General features: G+C 35.2%; 1 protein-coding gene across 1 annotated transcript in view; it reads left to right on the forward strand.

Annotated features, from left to right (window-relative positions):
* Window positions 1-206: 206 nt before the first annotated feature.
* The window catches only part of LOC150108509 (uncharacterized), a 68,321-nt gene continuing 52,897 nt past the window's right edge, over window positions 207-15,630 (forward strand). Inside the window, exon 1 of the mRNA XM_090415927.1 lies at window positions 207-229. The gene's annotated coding sequence lies outside the window, so the exon portion shown is untranslated. The remainder of the gene's footprint in view (window positions 230-15,630) is intronic.

Genomic DNA, 15,630 nt, shown 5'->3' on the forward strand with positions numbered 1-15,630 from the left:
TGTGTGTGTGTGTGTGTGTGTGTGTGTGTGTGTGTGTGTGTGTGTGTGTGTGTGTGTGTGTGTGTGTGTGCGTGCGTGCGCGTAGAAAATTACCCAATTATTTCCAAACAACAATAAGAGTGGTCAATATTTACACTGTTGGTGAAGTCTCAGTATTTATATTTAGAACATAACAAATTTGGTTTGTTATGTTCTAAATATAAATATTCAACTTCCTCCCTTCCTCCAGGTATGTAGCATAGGAAAGATAACAGAATATTTATTTCATTTCCGACTGCTGTATATTTGGTAAGAGATAACAATTTATCTCATGAGATACATTGTTGTAAGAATCTTGAAATCAAAGTCTATACCAACTGCAAGACCTGATGTATGCAACGAACACTTTTTCAATTTTTATGCAGTCGCATTTTTAAACAGAATTTATGCATAGCTACTAAATTAACTGGCATAGTAACGAGATAAGAAATATCTTGAATATTAATGTGTGTGTGTGTGTGTGTGTGTGTGTGTGTGTGTGTGTGTGTGTGTGTGTGTGTGTGTGTGTGTGTGTGTGTGTGTGTGTGTGATTTGGAGCTTTTTTTAATGAAAAAGGAAGAAACATTTTTTTTTTTAATCCTCTCTAAATAATTCGGTAAAGACTGGGAACCTCCACATGTTAACTCGTGAGGATTCCACATTTAGGAACTAGCAATTGTTAAAGATTTTGTCAATTCTTAAGAATCGTTTAGAATATAATTTCATGTTGTTATTGTTGATGTTGATGCTCTTGCTGTTGTTTATATTGATGAGAATATTCGTAATTTCGAAATTTGAAATTCAAGTTCCAACTATAGGTGTCAGTCGAGTGGTAAGAGTTGCGATATGGTCTGCTAGTTGTTACTTTGAAAATACAAATAGATTCGAAACATGATCTATTGGGTAGATTTTACGATAGCTGTGGAAAAATGGAAAATGCATGTGATTATCTGCGGGGTTGTCATATTTCCGAGCTAAGACAAGTAGATAAGTTACTGGATTGATAAAATTGCGACATGCGAATTTTTGGGAGCCTCGAATGGATCTAGATCCGTGTAATTTAACTAATTATTATTCATCTCGACTTTCATGGTCGAGTGGTTTCGCAAAGCAAAATCTGGAAAGAAACGTGCTTATATCCCCTCTATGGCAAAAGGAATTTTTATAGCCTTTTACAAGCAGCTTAAATAAGTTAATTGTAGAATTCTATTTTATTATTTATGTGAATTCCACCCACATTAGTATTAGTGCTGTGTGTGTGTGTGTGGGGGGGTGAGCTAAGGGTTCAAACTCTCCTCTAGAATCCAAAGGTGAAACTATTCAAATTGCTAGATTTCTTCAGTAAGAAGGGTGGCGGTTGGTTTCAAGCTGAGCAATGAAGTTATCTCTAAAGTCATTCACAAACATTCATACTAACAGTGAGATTTGAAACCCACAGTTTATGGAATGGGAGAGGAGGATACATAAACTACTCGTCAACCAAAGGGAAATGATTTTTTTTCTGTGAAATTTAAGCTATCCCTCCTCCGATATATTTTTGTATTTAAAAATAACAATCTCATGTACAGGATTAGCCGGTTTGGGTTCTCTGTAGTCAGGCAGGGGGGGGGGGGTTTACATGCTCATTAATTGTTGAGATAAATCACATAAGAAAAATAATAGGAAATCACATAGGGAAAAGAAAACCAGGCGTCCTCTTAAGAGATTCAACGATGACTTCAAAGGCCGGAAGGCCACTCTAGGCCTGGCCTAAATCCTTGACAAGCATGATGATGTTGAATCACACAAGAATAACAGTTCTTATAAGACGATATTACACTTTTCATACCAATAACAGTTATTTTGACATGATACTATACCTTACACGAAAATAACAGTTGCTATAAGACAGTATTGCATATTTATATGAAAGTAATAGATGATCATTATTCACACTGCTAAGCACGAAAATCTCTTTCTTCTCCCTTTCTTTCTTTCTTTCTTTTTTTTTTGGGGGGGGGGGTCGGGGGGATGAAATGATGTCGCTTCTGCGTTGGAAAGTGAATTCCAGACTTTGGAAAAGGTTTACGGTGTTTTTCTGCATCTGATGTAGGATCCGACTTCTCACCTCTTGTTTGAAGGCTGCAAGGATATCGTCAGCCGCCTCTCTCTGTGAGACTGTTGTGCTGTCTGGTCTTGTGTGTCGAAGATAGAAACTGTATAGCTCTGCAGTGATGAAGTAGTTGCATATTGAATGGTTTTTTTGACTCTGCATGGACAAGATTGTGAAATTCCTTTTCTGTATGGAGACACCCGCAGCTTAAGGCGTCCTTTTCCCGAACGGGTTAATTGGGTGTTGACGAGGCATTTTAAGTAGATATGCCGGACTGTTCCTGCTCGGTAGCAGAACAGACAGTTATCTGAAACATTCGGATTGAAGTTCTAGTCGACGACTAAATTGAACTAATGGTCTAGCTCTATGGACACAAAAGCCATTGTTTCTTGGGGAACACTGGATAATAAAAGAAACAGGGATAGAAGAGGAATAAGAAAAGAGGAAAAGAAGCCAACTAGTAAAAAAACCTGTTGGTTTGAAGTCGATTTTTATGAACATGAGTATTGAATTGCTTCCACTCGTAATTTTTTTTTTTTTTCATGGATATATAATGGATACCAGTTTGGTTGGAGAATGCCCATGGAATGTAAAAAAAAAGTCATGATACAGAAAGAAACTATATATACGACAAAGATTATAATGAGTATGTGACCGTGTGTGTGTGTGAAGAGAGAGAGAGAGAGAGAGAAAGTCTTTAGTCAAGGCAGCATCAAAGATTTTTAGGAGGCATTTAGTATTCAATCCAAATGCGGGAACAGCACTCTAAGATTAGGCAGTGTTTTGAATTTTTTTCCCCACTAAATTAGCAGCTAAATTAGTAGTGGAAGATGATGAAGATTTTTATGCTAAGTAAGGTACAGATATTTTATGAATTTATACTAAGAATGAGAGGCAGTACATGTGAGCCCGAAAAGAGAAATCTGATCGTTGAGTAACAGGGTCTTATCAAAATAAGGGGGTGGGGTGAAGATAACTAGATTGTTCTGTCATACCACCGAAGGGTTGCATAGAGACAATAAATCAATGCAGCCATGCATTGGTTATAGATGACTTAGGCACTGCAAAGTTAGTCAGTTAAACGATTTGGAGGAATGAAGCATGGCAAAACTATGGAGAGCATTTGAGATCGGTGAGAGAAGGCGACTGGTATCAAGGAGAAAAACAATACGTACAAGTCTTAAGGTATTTGTGCATTAGTAAGGATGTCTGAAAAAAAAGGTGGTCTCTTCCATGACACAGTGAGTGAAGAAACTGGCCACCCAATTATATATAGTGGATGAACGAGTAAGGGATGTAGTTTGAAGAACACGTCTGAATGACAGATCCGGTCAAATGCCTCATAAATGTCAAGGTCAAGAACGACTGCACAAGATTTCTTCGTGTCTTTCTAGAGCACGTCAAGAATTGTTAGCGAATAGTTATAAAGAAAATAGCATATTTTTTGTTGTTCAAGTTTTTTTTCTGTTCCTTCGAATCGCAGTTTCCTAATCTTTATTCTTATTATTTCGATAATTCGTTTAGCCTTCTAATAAAGAATGTCAGTCTTATTTCAAATAAAGTGTCACTTATAAGCTTCTTATTTGCGCATTTTTAGTTTTTATTATTGATATCTGTTGTAGTAATTTCTACTCATATTCGCATTAAGCTTTTAGCATTCCATTTATCTATTGTTCACTGTTTCATATATATATATATATATATATATATGTTAAAGATACCAAGCAATTTTATAAGCTAGGTTTTTTTTCTTTTAATCCTTTTTCCCAAGTAAGCGAACAGACAAGTAAGTCAACTTTGCGGCTGCACGTAGTGCAACACTAGGCAACTCGTGGTAAAGGTGGAGCGAGTTCTGATCACTTTCCTTAGAATTTCCCCCTAATGCAAAGCACATTTCCTTGCGGAAATGTGCTTTGCATTATGATGCTATGCATTAAGGTAATGGTCACTACCCATCCCGGTTTCGACCTTTATTGAAGTCTCGTCAGAGGGAGCCAGACCTAAAAAATGCCAAGGGTGAAGTAATACAGAGCTTATAAATATTTTACCTAAACAAGTGGCCATAAGGTGCTTTGACCTTATTAAATAAAAATCTCAGGATGAGAGATAGATGTAGAAAGTTGGAAGATCAGAAAGATCTTTCAACTTTCTACATCTATGAAGATCGTTGGCAGATCGTTCCTCTGTATGCGTGTGTGTGCGCGCACACACACACACACACGCACACACGAAGTTTAAAAGAAATATTAATAAAATAATAAATAAATAAATAAATGAAAACCTAGCTTATAAAATTGCTTGGTATCTTTAACTAAGTATATACCCAAGGTAAAAACTTTCTACACACACACACACACACACACACACACACACACACACACACACACACACATATATATATAATCTTCTCTCTGTTTCTATTTCTATTACAGGCAGATACTACATTTTTTTGTTTGTTTTTAATATATCCATGATCAGTTCTTATTTATTCTGTGTCATCTACTCCTGTGCTTGTGCCATGTGCTTGCCTCACCATTCGTATGCCATACTAGGATTGCATAAAATATCCATTTATTCTCTTACGTTTCTTTATTTTTTTAAACTTCGCGTGCGTGCGTTTGTGTGTGTGTGTGCGTGCGTGTGTGTGTGTGCGTGTGCGCGCACACACACACACACACACACACACGCGCACGCATACACACGAACGAACGCAGAGGGATTTGTTTTCAGTATACACTACTACCACGGAAGAATGGAGCTTTGTATTATTTTTTATTTTTCCCACACTCATTATTCGAATATTTGTTGCTTCCATTCAGATGTTCCTTCCTTCCTTCCTTCTTCGTAAAAATTGAGATCATTCCCCTCATAAATATTGCAATTAGATATCCTTTTTTCATTTCGTACTTGTAATCGGATATAATGAAGTTTGACATTACTTATACGAATTTAAATAGTTATTATTCAAGCCTATTTTACCTATTACGATAAAATATAAGGGGAAAAAATCTGTAATAAATGATTTGAAAAGATTACCGATGATGGATGATTGTCATCACCCATTGTGCCACCAAAACCTTAGCTATAAGAAGTCTGAAGTACTAAGTTATGGTTGATGTTCAAAGCAGAGTTTTGAATGCCAAACCTTTACCGCGTTAACGACCTTCCCAAGGTTTTAATATCCTATGTATCACAACTACTTTTCTTAGGTAGTTGACACACACACACACACACACACACACACACACACACACACACACACACACACACACACACACACACACACACACACACACACACACACACACACACACACACACACACACACACACACACACACACACACACACAATGATTAAATCGCCAGAAATAGAGAAAATATAGGTGGTGCTTAGATAAAGATAAATTGGTTCGATTATAATTCACTAAGGAAACTTCTCTCTCTTTCTTTCGCTCTCTTAAGCCAGTTCCAGAGTTAGTTTGGTCTGATCTTTGGGGGAAAGTAAGTAAGTATTTTTATCCCGAAAAAGATACGAACACATAAATCAACAAATCCGGACTGTTTATTCCTACAACTCAACAAAATCGATCATAGAACACCCGGGAGTACATGCCATAAAGTCTAGTTAGGATCAGAAACACTACTTTTCGTCTAGCACACCGTAAAATTGCACTGAACAGCAGCAATGGTGAAGGCCGAGACTATCTACTGATTATCAAAATTGAATAAATAATGATAAAATAAATAAAATAAAAAATAGAAAAATTAGGCTTAAAGAGCGACATCTACTCTCTTTAGGAAATGAAAGGTATCGGAGGAATTATTTATTTATTTTATACGAAAAATGCTGAACTCTGTTTCGATCAAAGGTGCAAGTAATGGAGGGGATATTCTCTATACGCTCATTTGAAGAAAGATGCCAAATGCAAGTAGAGACGTGCTGCCTACTCTTAATCCATATTTCCATGGGTGTTCTATTTAAAGCGTAACTAAGATTACTGCAGTATTTACGAGGTCACAAGACAAACAAGTTGTTGTCAGAAATAATGTTTCTGCAACTGATTTTCGAGATGCGAAAACCGGCATTCACCGTTGTATGCCTCCTTGCATCTCATTACGAAATGTTTTAGGATCGGTGCAGACGAAAGTTCTATTCAGCGTGTCACTTTAGTTCAGTCAAATCTCACAGGTTATTCGAAGAAATCATATCTTTGAAAAATCATCGTAGAAAGTTGGAAGATCAGAAAGCTGGAGGTCAGGTGGCCAGCCCGCAATATTGTGTAGGCAGCAACCTCATCGTGTCTTTCATTTGTCCTCCCTTCAATGGAAATGAAAAATCTGATAATTTCCTTTTTAATAGTCTTCTCAATAAATAAAGGAATGAATAAATTAATTAATTAAATTAAACAATATAAAAAGATAAAAATTGAAAAACTTGTCTGGAGACGTCCCACGCTAATCTGAATTGCGGATTACGTGTAATCCGGATAAGATTATTGGTTATGAACTGTGTAGTACTCTCTCTCTCTCTCTCTCTCTCTCTCTCGCGATGCGTCTTTGGGGATGTCATGATGATGATGATGATGATGCAGGGGATTTTCGTACGTTGTTTAGGGGAATGTGAGTCAACACTCCGCATACACGCACATGACTCTTCTGAATAGGTATATGAAACCATTAAGTTGAAAAATGATTCGTCGGAAAAGAGAAATCATCCAACACGTGAAGAGGAATGTATTGGCTTCATCGTCTTATGCCTCTTTATGGCATAAGACGAAGAAGCCAATTTGCAATACCGAATTCGTGCCGCCTTGCTTCAATTACTGATACACTACTTTAAATCGTAATTTAAGACCAAGATCAATAAGTACTTTACAAAGGTGATCCAGTTTGTTAAGAAAATCTTTCCAAAGATGCAGAGCCTAACAAAAGTGTACGCCGCCAGATATGTTTCCTGTCGCAAACATTTCCTGTGTCCCAAAATTTTATTTCTATCCGTTGTATTGTTGACATATTCGGTACTTACATATCAAGATATGCGCTGCATGAAGGCTTCAAGGACAGCAGCGTAGGAATTAATGTTTGAAACAATATTAATTCCTACGCCGCTTGTGAATGTGTCATGCTCCCTCCGGCAAAATTTTTTGGTTAACTTATATCAGCTATAGCTTAATATCAATGCTAATCTTAATTCAAGTATCGCGAGGAATATGGAAGGGTGTATTATACCAGGGAAAGGAAAAATTTTAAACGTTTTACTAATTGAAATGCTATGTACTCTTTTTTCCCGAATCATATTTTGGTGGAGAGGGTTGTATATATATATATATATATATATATATATATATACTGGATATTATGAACATCGCTCTGCATAGATTACCTTGACTCCAAATCTGAAAAAAATAAATAAATAAATAAATAATAATAATAATAAAATAAATAAACACATAATAAATAAATAAATAATAACAGTAAGAATAAAATTTTATAAGTGAATGGAAATGGGAAGATTTTATCTTCTGAAAATTATTTAATAATTAAAAGCATTTCTGTTCTTTTTCTCGAGTGATATGCTATATTAAGAATGTTTATTAGTTCGAATAGCGCTCATCAGAGGGCGATGTACCTTTGTTTATTACGCCATCGAAATAGGTTAACTTAAATGCTGATAAATTCGATATCCCTACTTACTACTGTCATTTCTATTGATACTAGAAAGGATCAAAAGATGAAAGTAAATAAATAAATAAATAACCTGTTTTATAAAGGAAAAAGAGACCATCATGCCAATCCGATACCATGTCGCTAGGTAACAGACTCAAAATCAGCCTCAAACAGACTCAAAATATTATCACGTTACATAAGCGGAAGTTAGGACTAACATAAGACGGAAGTTAGTCCTAACTTCCGTCTTCTCTTGATAATTAGTGTAGTCTCTAGCAGACAGAGAATAGAAGAACGTGGCAAAATAATATGCCAAAAAGCTGTTGTTTCTGCGTCTGTAATCATAGCTTCCATAGTGTGAATAGTTCTGAGTTGCGAAGTTAAACTTATGCTAAAAAAAAGACAAAAAATTCCTCTAGTTAGTGACTAGTCGAACTATAAGAACATTTTTGTTGACAATTATGATAAAAAGAAATGTCCTGCGATAATATGACTCTGCACTGAAAATACCGATTATTATTAAAGGTCATTTTTAATAAAAAAAAATTCAGAGATAAAAACGAAATAAAATAACATAAAATGCAATATATTGACTGTACAAGTGCAGTTACATCACTTTACACACCAATAGTGTAACTGCCACAGTGGGAAAGTTACAACACAGACTGAAATTGATTATCGAGATGACAAAAAAAAAAAAAAAAAAGGAGAGGGAAGAAAGAAGAAATGCATTTGATCAATCACATTACATTTCGTGTCAAACGTTGCCTATAACAAGTTGTTTAACTTTCTATCCAATGATAGACAAGTAATTCCCAAGAGAGCGAGAGAGAAAGATTTCACCACCTACATATTCATATGAGAAACAAAGCACGCATTGCACAAAGTTGGGAGAGCACGCATTAGTAGTCATCGTTGCTAGAGGCCACATTAATGAAAAGAGTAAATTCGAATCACGTGTCCCAGTCTGGAGCAAGAAAAACAAGATTGTTATTTCGAAATTTTGTTTGTAATTTGTTAATGCTTCAATTGTGATCATTACTAATAAGTTTTCGTTGGAAAAGTATTCATATCCCAAATAAAGATAAAAATATAACAAAGTTCCTATAGAAATGTTTTCTAGTGGCCCTTATCCATATAACACACATATAACTGCAATATATTGCTGTTATATGTGTTATATTGAGTTTCGCAATATCATTCTTGTGTATGACATCATTACATTTCCATATTTGATCACAGCAACAGAACTTAGAGTCATTTTTAGGTGTTTTTCAAAAATGCATAGTACTTTGTTAGATTCGGTTTTTTATTTATTTATTTATTTATTTTTTAATCAGTCTGTCCTTACATAACTTAGCTCTTGCTGGACTGATTTTATTCAGATTTGATCATTATTTTAATGAGACGGTCTTTATTTTAACGAGCTTAAGATGCATTTAACTTACTAAAATTCGGTATTTAATAATAGTAATAAAAATAATCTAAAACAAAAACTGAAAGACATCAAAAGTGAAATAAATGAATTAAATAAAAGCATTTAATGCAGAACCATCTTCCCCATAGTGTTGTCCCCCAATGATTATGACCCTTAGGTCGTCAAGAAGCACATCAGCAAATTCCTTTTTATCTAAATTACTCGCCCAACCACTGACGTCATACATATTAGGACCACTCGTTTGTAGTTCATATGCGTGTACACACACACACACACACACACACACACACACACACACACACACACACACACACACACACACACACACACACACACACACACACACACACACACACACACACACACCACGCACACACACAGGATATAAAAATACACCATAACTGATAAGTCAAATTGATATTTAGCAATTTGACTATTATCAATTTGACAAATAGTCAAGTTGATATTTAGCAACAGTAGGAATGATTCCATAAAGCAAAGATAATAAAAAACAATTTTTTAAAAAAAATTAAATGCAAGCATAAGTAACACTGTCTTTGAACAAAAATTTATTTTATGAAGCCAAATCATACGCGGATATGCGTGGGTCAAGAAAAGGACGGTTTCCTGAGGAAGTTATTTGAGTCAGTAATCCAGAAGTGAAGATGGTTTTAAAAAAACAAATAAGTAGTTTTGTAGTAAATTGGTTATCAAAAATTTTCGAAAGTTAAATTTTCGTATATAAAGGCTTAGATGTTGATTATTATTCATCCTCATTTTTTTTTACGGTATTCACTTACAAGATCACACAAGACCAAAATAAATATGGACAGTTCTGCTGATATTTCTCTGAATTTCCCCCGAACACAAAACCCTTGTCACAGCGCACAAGGCAATCATTCAAGTAAATGTGAAAACAGTTTCAATTGTAAAAGAAAACTTAACGTCCTATCATAGAACCCTAGGATCCCTCTAAGCCCGTAGAGCATATAAGATAGCGTACAGGAGTTAGGATGAAAATATTATTGAAATGGCGATCTCTCCCTCTCTCTCTCTCAACCTTTGATAAATTAACGTAGACACATCAGAGAGTATTTCAGAGAGAAATACTCTCTGAACCTGGTTGGCTGAGTGGTTAGCGTATCCGCTCTCCAGGAAAAGGCTGCAGGTTCGAATGTCTGTGAAAATACTAGTGGTGGTGGTGGTGGCGGTAGATGGCGTTGGTGTATAAGATGATGGCAGTTGTTGTTCATTGTAGTTGGTGGATTGAGTGTGGAGACAGAGAGTTTTAGAATACGTACCCTCAGTCGATGAGTCTTTGGACACTTTGGAGGTGTCACATAATAATAATAATAATAATAATAATTTCGTGGCTGATACCAGTTCTAAAAATAGTCTCTCTCTCAGGTTAAAATGACTTCAATGTCGTACTGCAGGGTTCTTTCCCCCCCCCCCCCCCAAGACAGATTTAATCCTGGTTGAAAGGGTGACCAAGATGAGATCCTCTAGGTCCTGATTTGCCTTCTTGTGATATCAATTTGGAATGAATAGATGCTGTTCGAACTGGATTTCTATCGGCACATTTTTTACTGACAAATATATTCGATCTAATATTAATAATTCCATACTAGCTAAGTGGAACTGAATAAAATTTAGTAATTTATGAGCTCTGTTTAAATCTGCCAGATCTATTTAAAACGATTTTAGTTTCAATTTGACTATTTCTAGGTTTCAAATTTAGGCAAATCAAAAAGCTAGAGAATAAAAATGATAGGCGTATGGACGAACGGAAAACGAATCTAAGAGCTACTTAAGCCTGAAATTTACCTAATACAAAGCTTCTTGCAATATGACCTGCCCATATTGCAAGAAGCCATTGCCATTTGAATCTTTTAACGGCTATTATAACGTCGCTCTGACTCAAGTATTGCGCTTTCTATCTAGAATGGTAATACTAAAAAAAATGCCCAAGATCAGAATTACTAAAAGGTAAATGGAAAGATCATCTTGGACATTTTTTAAATCAAAGTCAACGTTTCACTTCCATATACAACTGTAGAATATTTTTCTTTTAAGGCAGATTGATATGTTTCCTTTAAGTGCTTCATGATATTTTCCGAATGCTATCCAACCAAGTTTAATTCTACGTATAATTTCTTCTTCACAGCCTTCCTTTACTGTGATCTTTTTGTTCTAGGTAAACATAAATAGTTACTATATCGATTTCCTGGTGTTCCATTTGTACTAACTTTTTGGCGATGTATTTATTATACATGTTTTTGTTTATTTGTCTTTGTATTTAATCCTTTCTTTTTACTTTCAATTCATTGATCATTTGAAGTTCTGAAAAATTTCCTAAAAGAACAAGTTATCGGCGAATTACACGTGATTTAGTTTCTTTCTCGTTTACAATAATTCCTCTATTGATTGTAGGGTTGCTGTAAATAATTTAAGTGAAATGGCATCTCCCTGTCTAACTCCCCTTTTTGTAGGAAATTTCGCATTCGTTCCTGATTGTATAGCTACAGTTGAAATTTTGTATATATGACTAAGTATATTAAGGTACGTTTTTTTCAATTCCTCGATTTTTAAGAGCTTCTAAAATAGCTAATGTTCACATTGAGTGAATATTGATGCTACGTCCGTTTATTTTGTTTATTTTTTCATTATTATATCGCATATATCTTGAATAAAGTAATAAATATACAGTATATTATATTTTACCATTAACGTTTTTTTTTCATGTTTTTGTTCTGATAAATTTAAATTTATATTGCTGAATGTTAATAAAGGTTTACTATAAGGTCAATACATATACCGTACTCAAAGCAGTTTAAATTTCTGAAATGGAGAAAAATGGGTGGGTGGTATTAAATAAATAGAAAATAATTAGCATTATTTTCTATTCATGATGACATCCTTCTACTGATGATATTTTACTACTGACAGAAAAAATGCCATGGAAGTATACCATCATGTAATTCAAACAAAGCTATTTTTTTAATATAGGACACAATTGACTATTATTATTTTTATTCGAAGTGTTCGACCTTGGCACTGTCCATTTCAAATGACAACAGTATCTACTTTTACTGAGATATATTTCCCGAGTATAACTGTAGATATTGTTTGCGTATTAAATATAATCCAGCACAAGTCTTAATGTGTGGTTTTAGTAGCCTACGTATAGAAAGTATTTTATTAAAATATTAAAGTATATAAAATTAATATTTTATATTTTTAATTACAGTTAGATAAAATTTTTCAGTACTGATATTGTACTGAAATTTATTGTACTGACTGGTAGAAGAAAAATACAGGTATATTCCTTCTACTGTCACAGTAAATTATTGCTGTCTTTTGATGAGAGGTATTGAGTTTTAATTCTCGGAGATATGTAAGTGAATGAACTATAGTAAGTTGTTCGTCTTGGTTATTGGAACAGAGGGGATGCAGTCTAGAGCAGCGTTCTTGTATAATGGACTGTCTGTTATATGAATGAAAGAACAACCGACGTTCCCTTCGGTTTTGCTTCCGTCAGTGTATATATGGAAATCGTCACTTTTAGAGCTTCCTTCTCCTTAATAAATGTTCTGTTTGTTGGGTGAGGCCACCTACTATAATGAAGCGGACGTTCGTAGCAATTTGGATCAATGTTGTAAACTTTCATTATATCTTCCCGAAGTGACTTCATATATAAGAGATCTGTGTTAGACCATCAATAACGTAAGTTGCCTCGAAAGATATTGTCCTGTATCCTTTAATTATGCGTATGGCTATAAGGCGTTGAACTCTGTTTATTTTTTGTCGGTTTATCTTTGATTTTAGTGCATTTTTTCAGGCAGGTGCAGCATAAGATATCAGTGGTAGTATAGCATCGGTATAGATTGTTTTTCAGCTCTCGTTGGCCTAATCCCCACTTAATCCTCGTCGATTTAGCTAGAAGGTTTACTAGTTGTAAGCTTTTTTCGGCAACATATGAAATGAGCTTGTCGAAGGTAAAATTTTCATGTATTGTTACTCATAGGTATTTTAGGTTGCTGACTACCTCGAGAACTTCCCCGTTTAGGAAGACCTTTGAGGTGCAGAGCACTTTAGACTTGGTACTATTGAAAGTAACTTTCTTCTCGCGTGCCCATTCTGCATTTTAAAGAGTTCTTCGTTGGCCGTCTTCTTACTGTAAGCGTTGCGTCCCCGAATCATTATCATCGCATTATCAGACCAGAGAGAGAGAGAGATATGGACCAGAGACTTGGTCCATAGCAGGAACCTTTCTTTGTTTGACTTCTTTCGTTACAGCTGTGGTTTTTAATGCAGTGGTTGCTTTTCTGTCTATAAAATAATTTTTTGTAAGGTAAAGTGGGTTTTTTTGGACATTTTAAATCTCTTAATTGATTGATTATGGTTGGCCACCACGCAACATTGAAAACTCCTTGTACATCGAATGAGATCAGTAGTATGTCTTTCTTTTTTTTTTTTTTTTTTGCTGTAGACTATCTTCTGTGAACTCTTTAACCTCCATAATTGCGTCTACTGTGCTTGATTGAGGTCTAAATGCATATTGATTGCTGTTTAATAGGTCTCTTGAGTGGACATAGTGCATTATTTGGTTTATCAGAAGTTTTTCTAGCACCTTACCAGCAACATTTATGAGATTGATTGGCTTGTATTTGCTCATTTCTTCGGAAATTTATTTTCCTCGTTTTATTATGGGTATAATTTTAGAGCGTTTCCATAATAAAGGAAATCGCCCTCTTTTTAGGCATTCGTTGTAAACTGTTGTTATGAATTCGGGGAATTCGACAAACGCTCTTCGGAGTATATCACTGGTTATTCCATCCTCTCAGGAGTTTTTCTTGGATCCATTCATCTTAATATTGACTCGATTTCATTAGGTGTAAATAAGTCGTCGTTAGCAGTGTTTATGTCTGTTTCCATTATATGTCTATAAGTTTTTTGTGGATCTCTTCATCTGTTGATTCGTCGTCATCAGAAATAAACTTCTTGATCATAATAGCTGCAATTTCTGCTAAGTTTTTAGTTTAGGGGCCGTCTGTTTTCTTGATAGTTGATAATATAGGTGTTGCCTTATTTTTGCTTGCTGCTAATTTGCACTGACAGTTCCAAGGATTCGATACGGTTGAAACAGTACAGAATTTTTTCCATGTTTCTGTTTTCGCGTTTGCAATTTTGGACCGATAGCTGTATTTGGCTTTATAGTAGCTTCTACTCTGTCTTAAATCTCGCTTATTGTATGTTCTGTGATATAATCGTCTGAGTGTGTTAACACGTTTTTTTTAGGACTGTTACTTCGTCGTTCCACCAAGGCACTAATTTTCTTCCATCGATATTTAGCTTCTTGATTGTTCTGAGTGTTTCGTCGCTAGATTTTTTCAGACCTGATGAAAGCGCAGAAGCAAGGACGTGTACATCGGCTTGTGCTGATGCCCTGATGGCTAGGTTCTTGTTCGACTTACCTCGAAAAACATGGACCTCTCTAAATAGGGTTCGCACCAACCATGGTAGGTGCGGAACTTCCTTGTTTACTTGGAGGGATAAAACCAAACTCATCTTGTAACTGTGGCGAGGATAACCAAAATATACAACAAGGCTGCTCGATGGGTAGAGCTTCTGCTACTAATGGCTCACGCAAAAAGTTAAGCAAGTTTGAGCGCGGTTAGTAGTTGGAGGGATTTCAATCGTTCGATGCTGTTGGCACACTTTCCCTCGATGTGTCTTTGAACTCCCTGGAGGTGTCACATAATAATAATAATAATAATAATAATAATAATAATAATATCACGTTTGACTGTCCTCCAAGAGCCTATATGAGACCTGTAACTGACTTTATGACTTTATAACAGTTTCTACAGATGATGTTGATTGGCTGTCGAACTTGACATTCAGTTTTAATTTTATGCTTACTTGTATGTTTTTATATGTACATATGACTATAGTGTCACCTCACACTATTGTATCCTTTTATACATCTCTTATGTATTTTATTATCTTGTATTTCCTTCTTTTGTGTGTAGAGGGTTGGCATATGCATGTATTCTTCTTACCCAACGTTAAATAAATAAATAATTTATTTTTATTTATATTTTTTTTTTTATTAGGAATGCAAATTCATTTTTAATGTTTTTCAAATATGTCTAGATTGGTTTAGTTGGTGAAGTACGTCGTATTAATGCGATGGTTTGTCTTGTGTATTCCGTTTAAATTTTTGTTACTGATGATGAAACTTAATATGCGATGATCAGAACAGCTGTCCTCTTCCTCGGATCTCCATTCAACGACACTATAGGGTAAAATAGTGTCGTTTGCTATAGTTAGATCAATACAGCTGCTTCCTCTGGTATTTTCAAAGGGGTGTTACAGTCGTCGTTTGGTGTGTGTAGGGAATTTGATGCT

Source organism: Typopeltis vanoorti, chromosome 3, assembly GCF_054136105.1.
Source record: "Typopeltis vanoorti isolate ZY-2024b chromosome 3, IOZ_Tvanoo_1.0, whole genome shotgun sequence".
Classification (NCBI taxonomy): domain Eukaryota; kingdom Metazoa; phylum Arthropoda; class Arachnida; order Uropygi; family Thelyphonidae; genus Typopeltis; species Typopeltis vanoorti.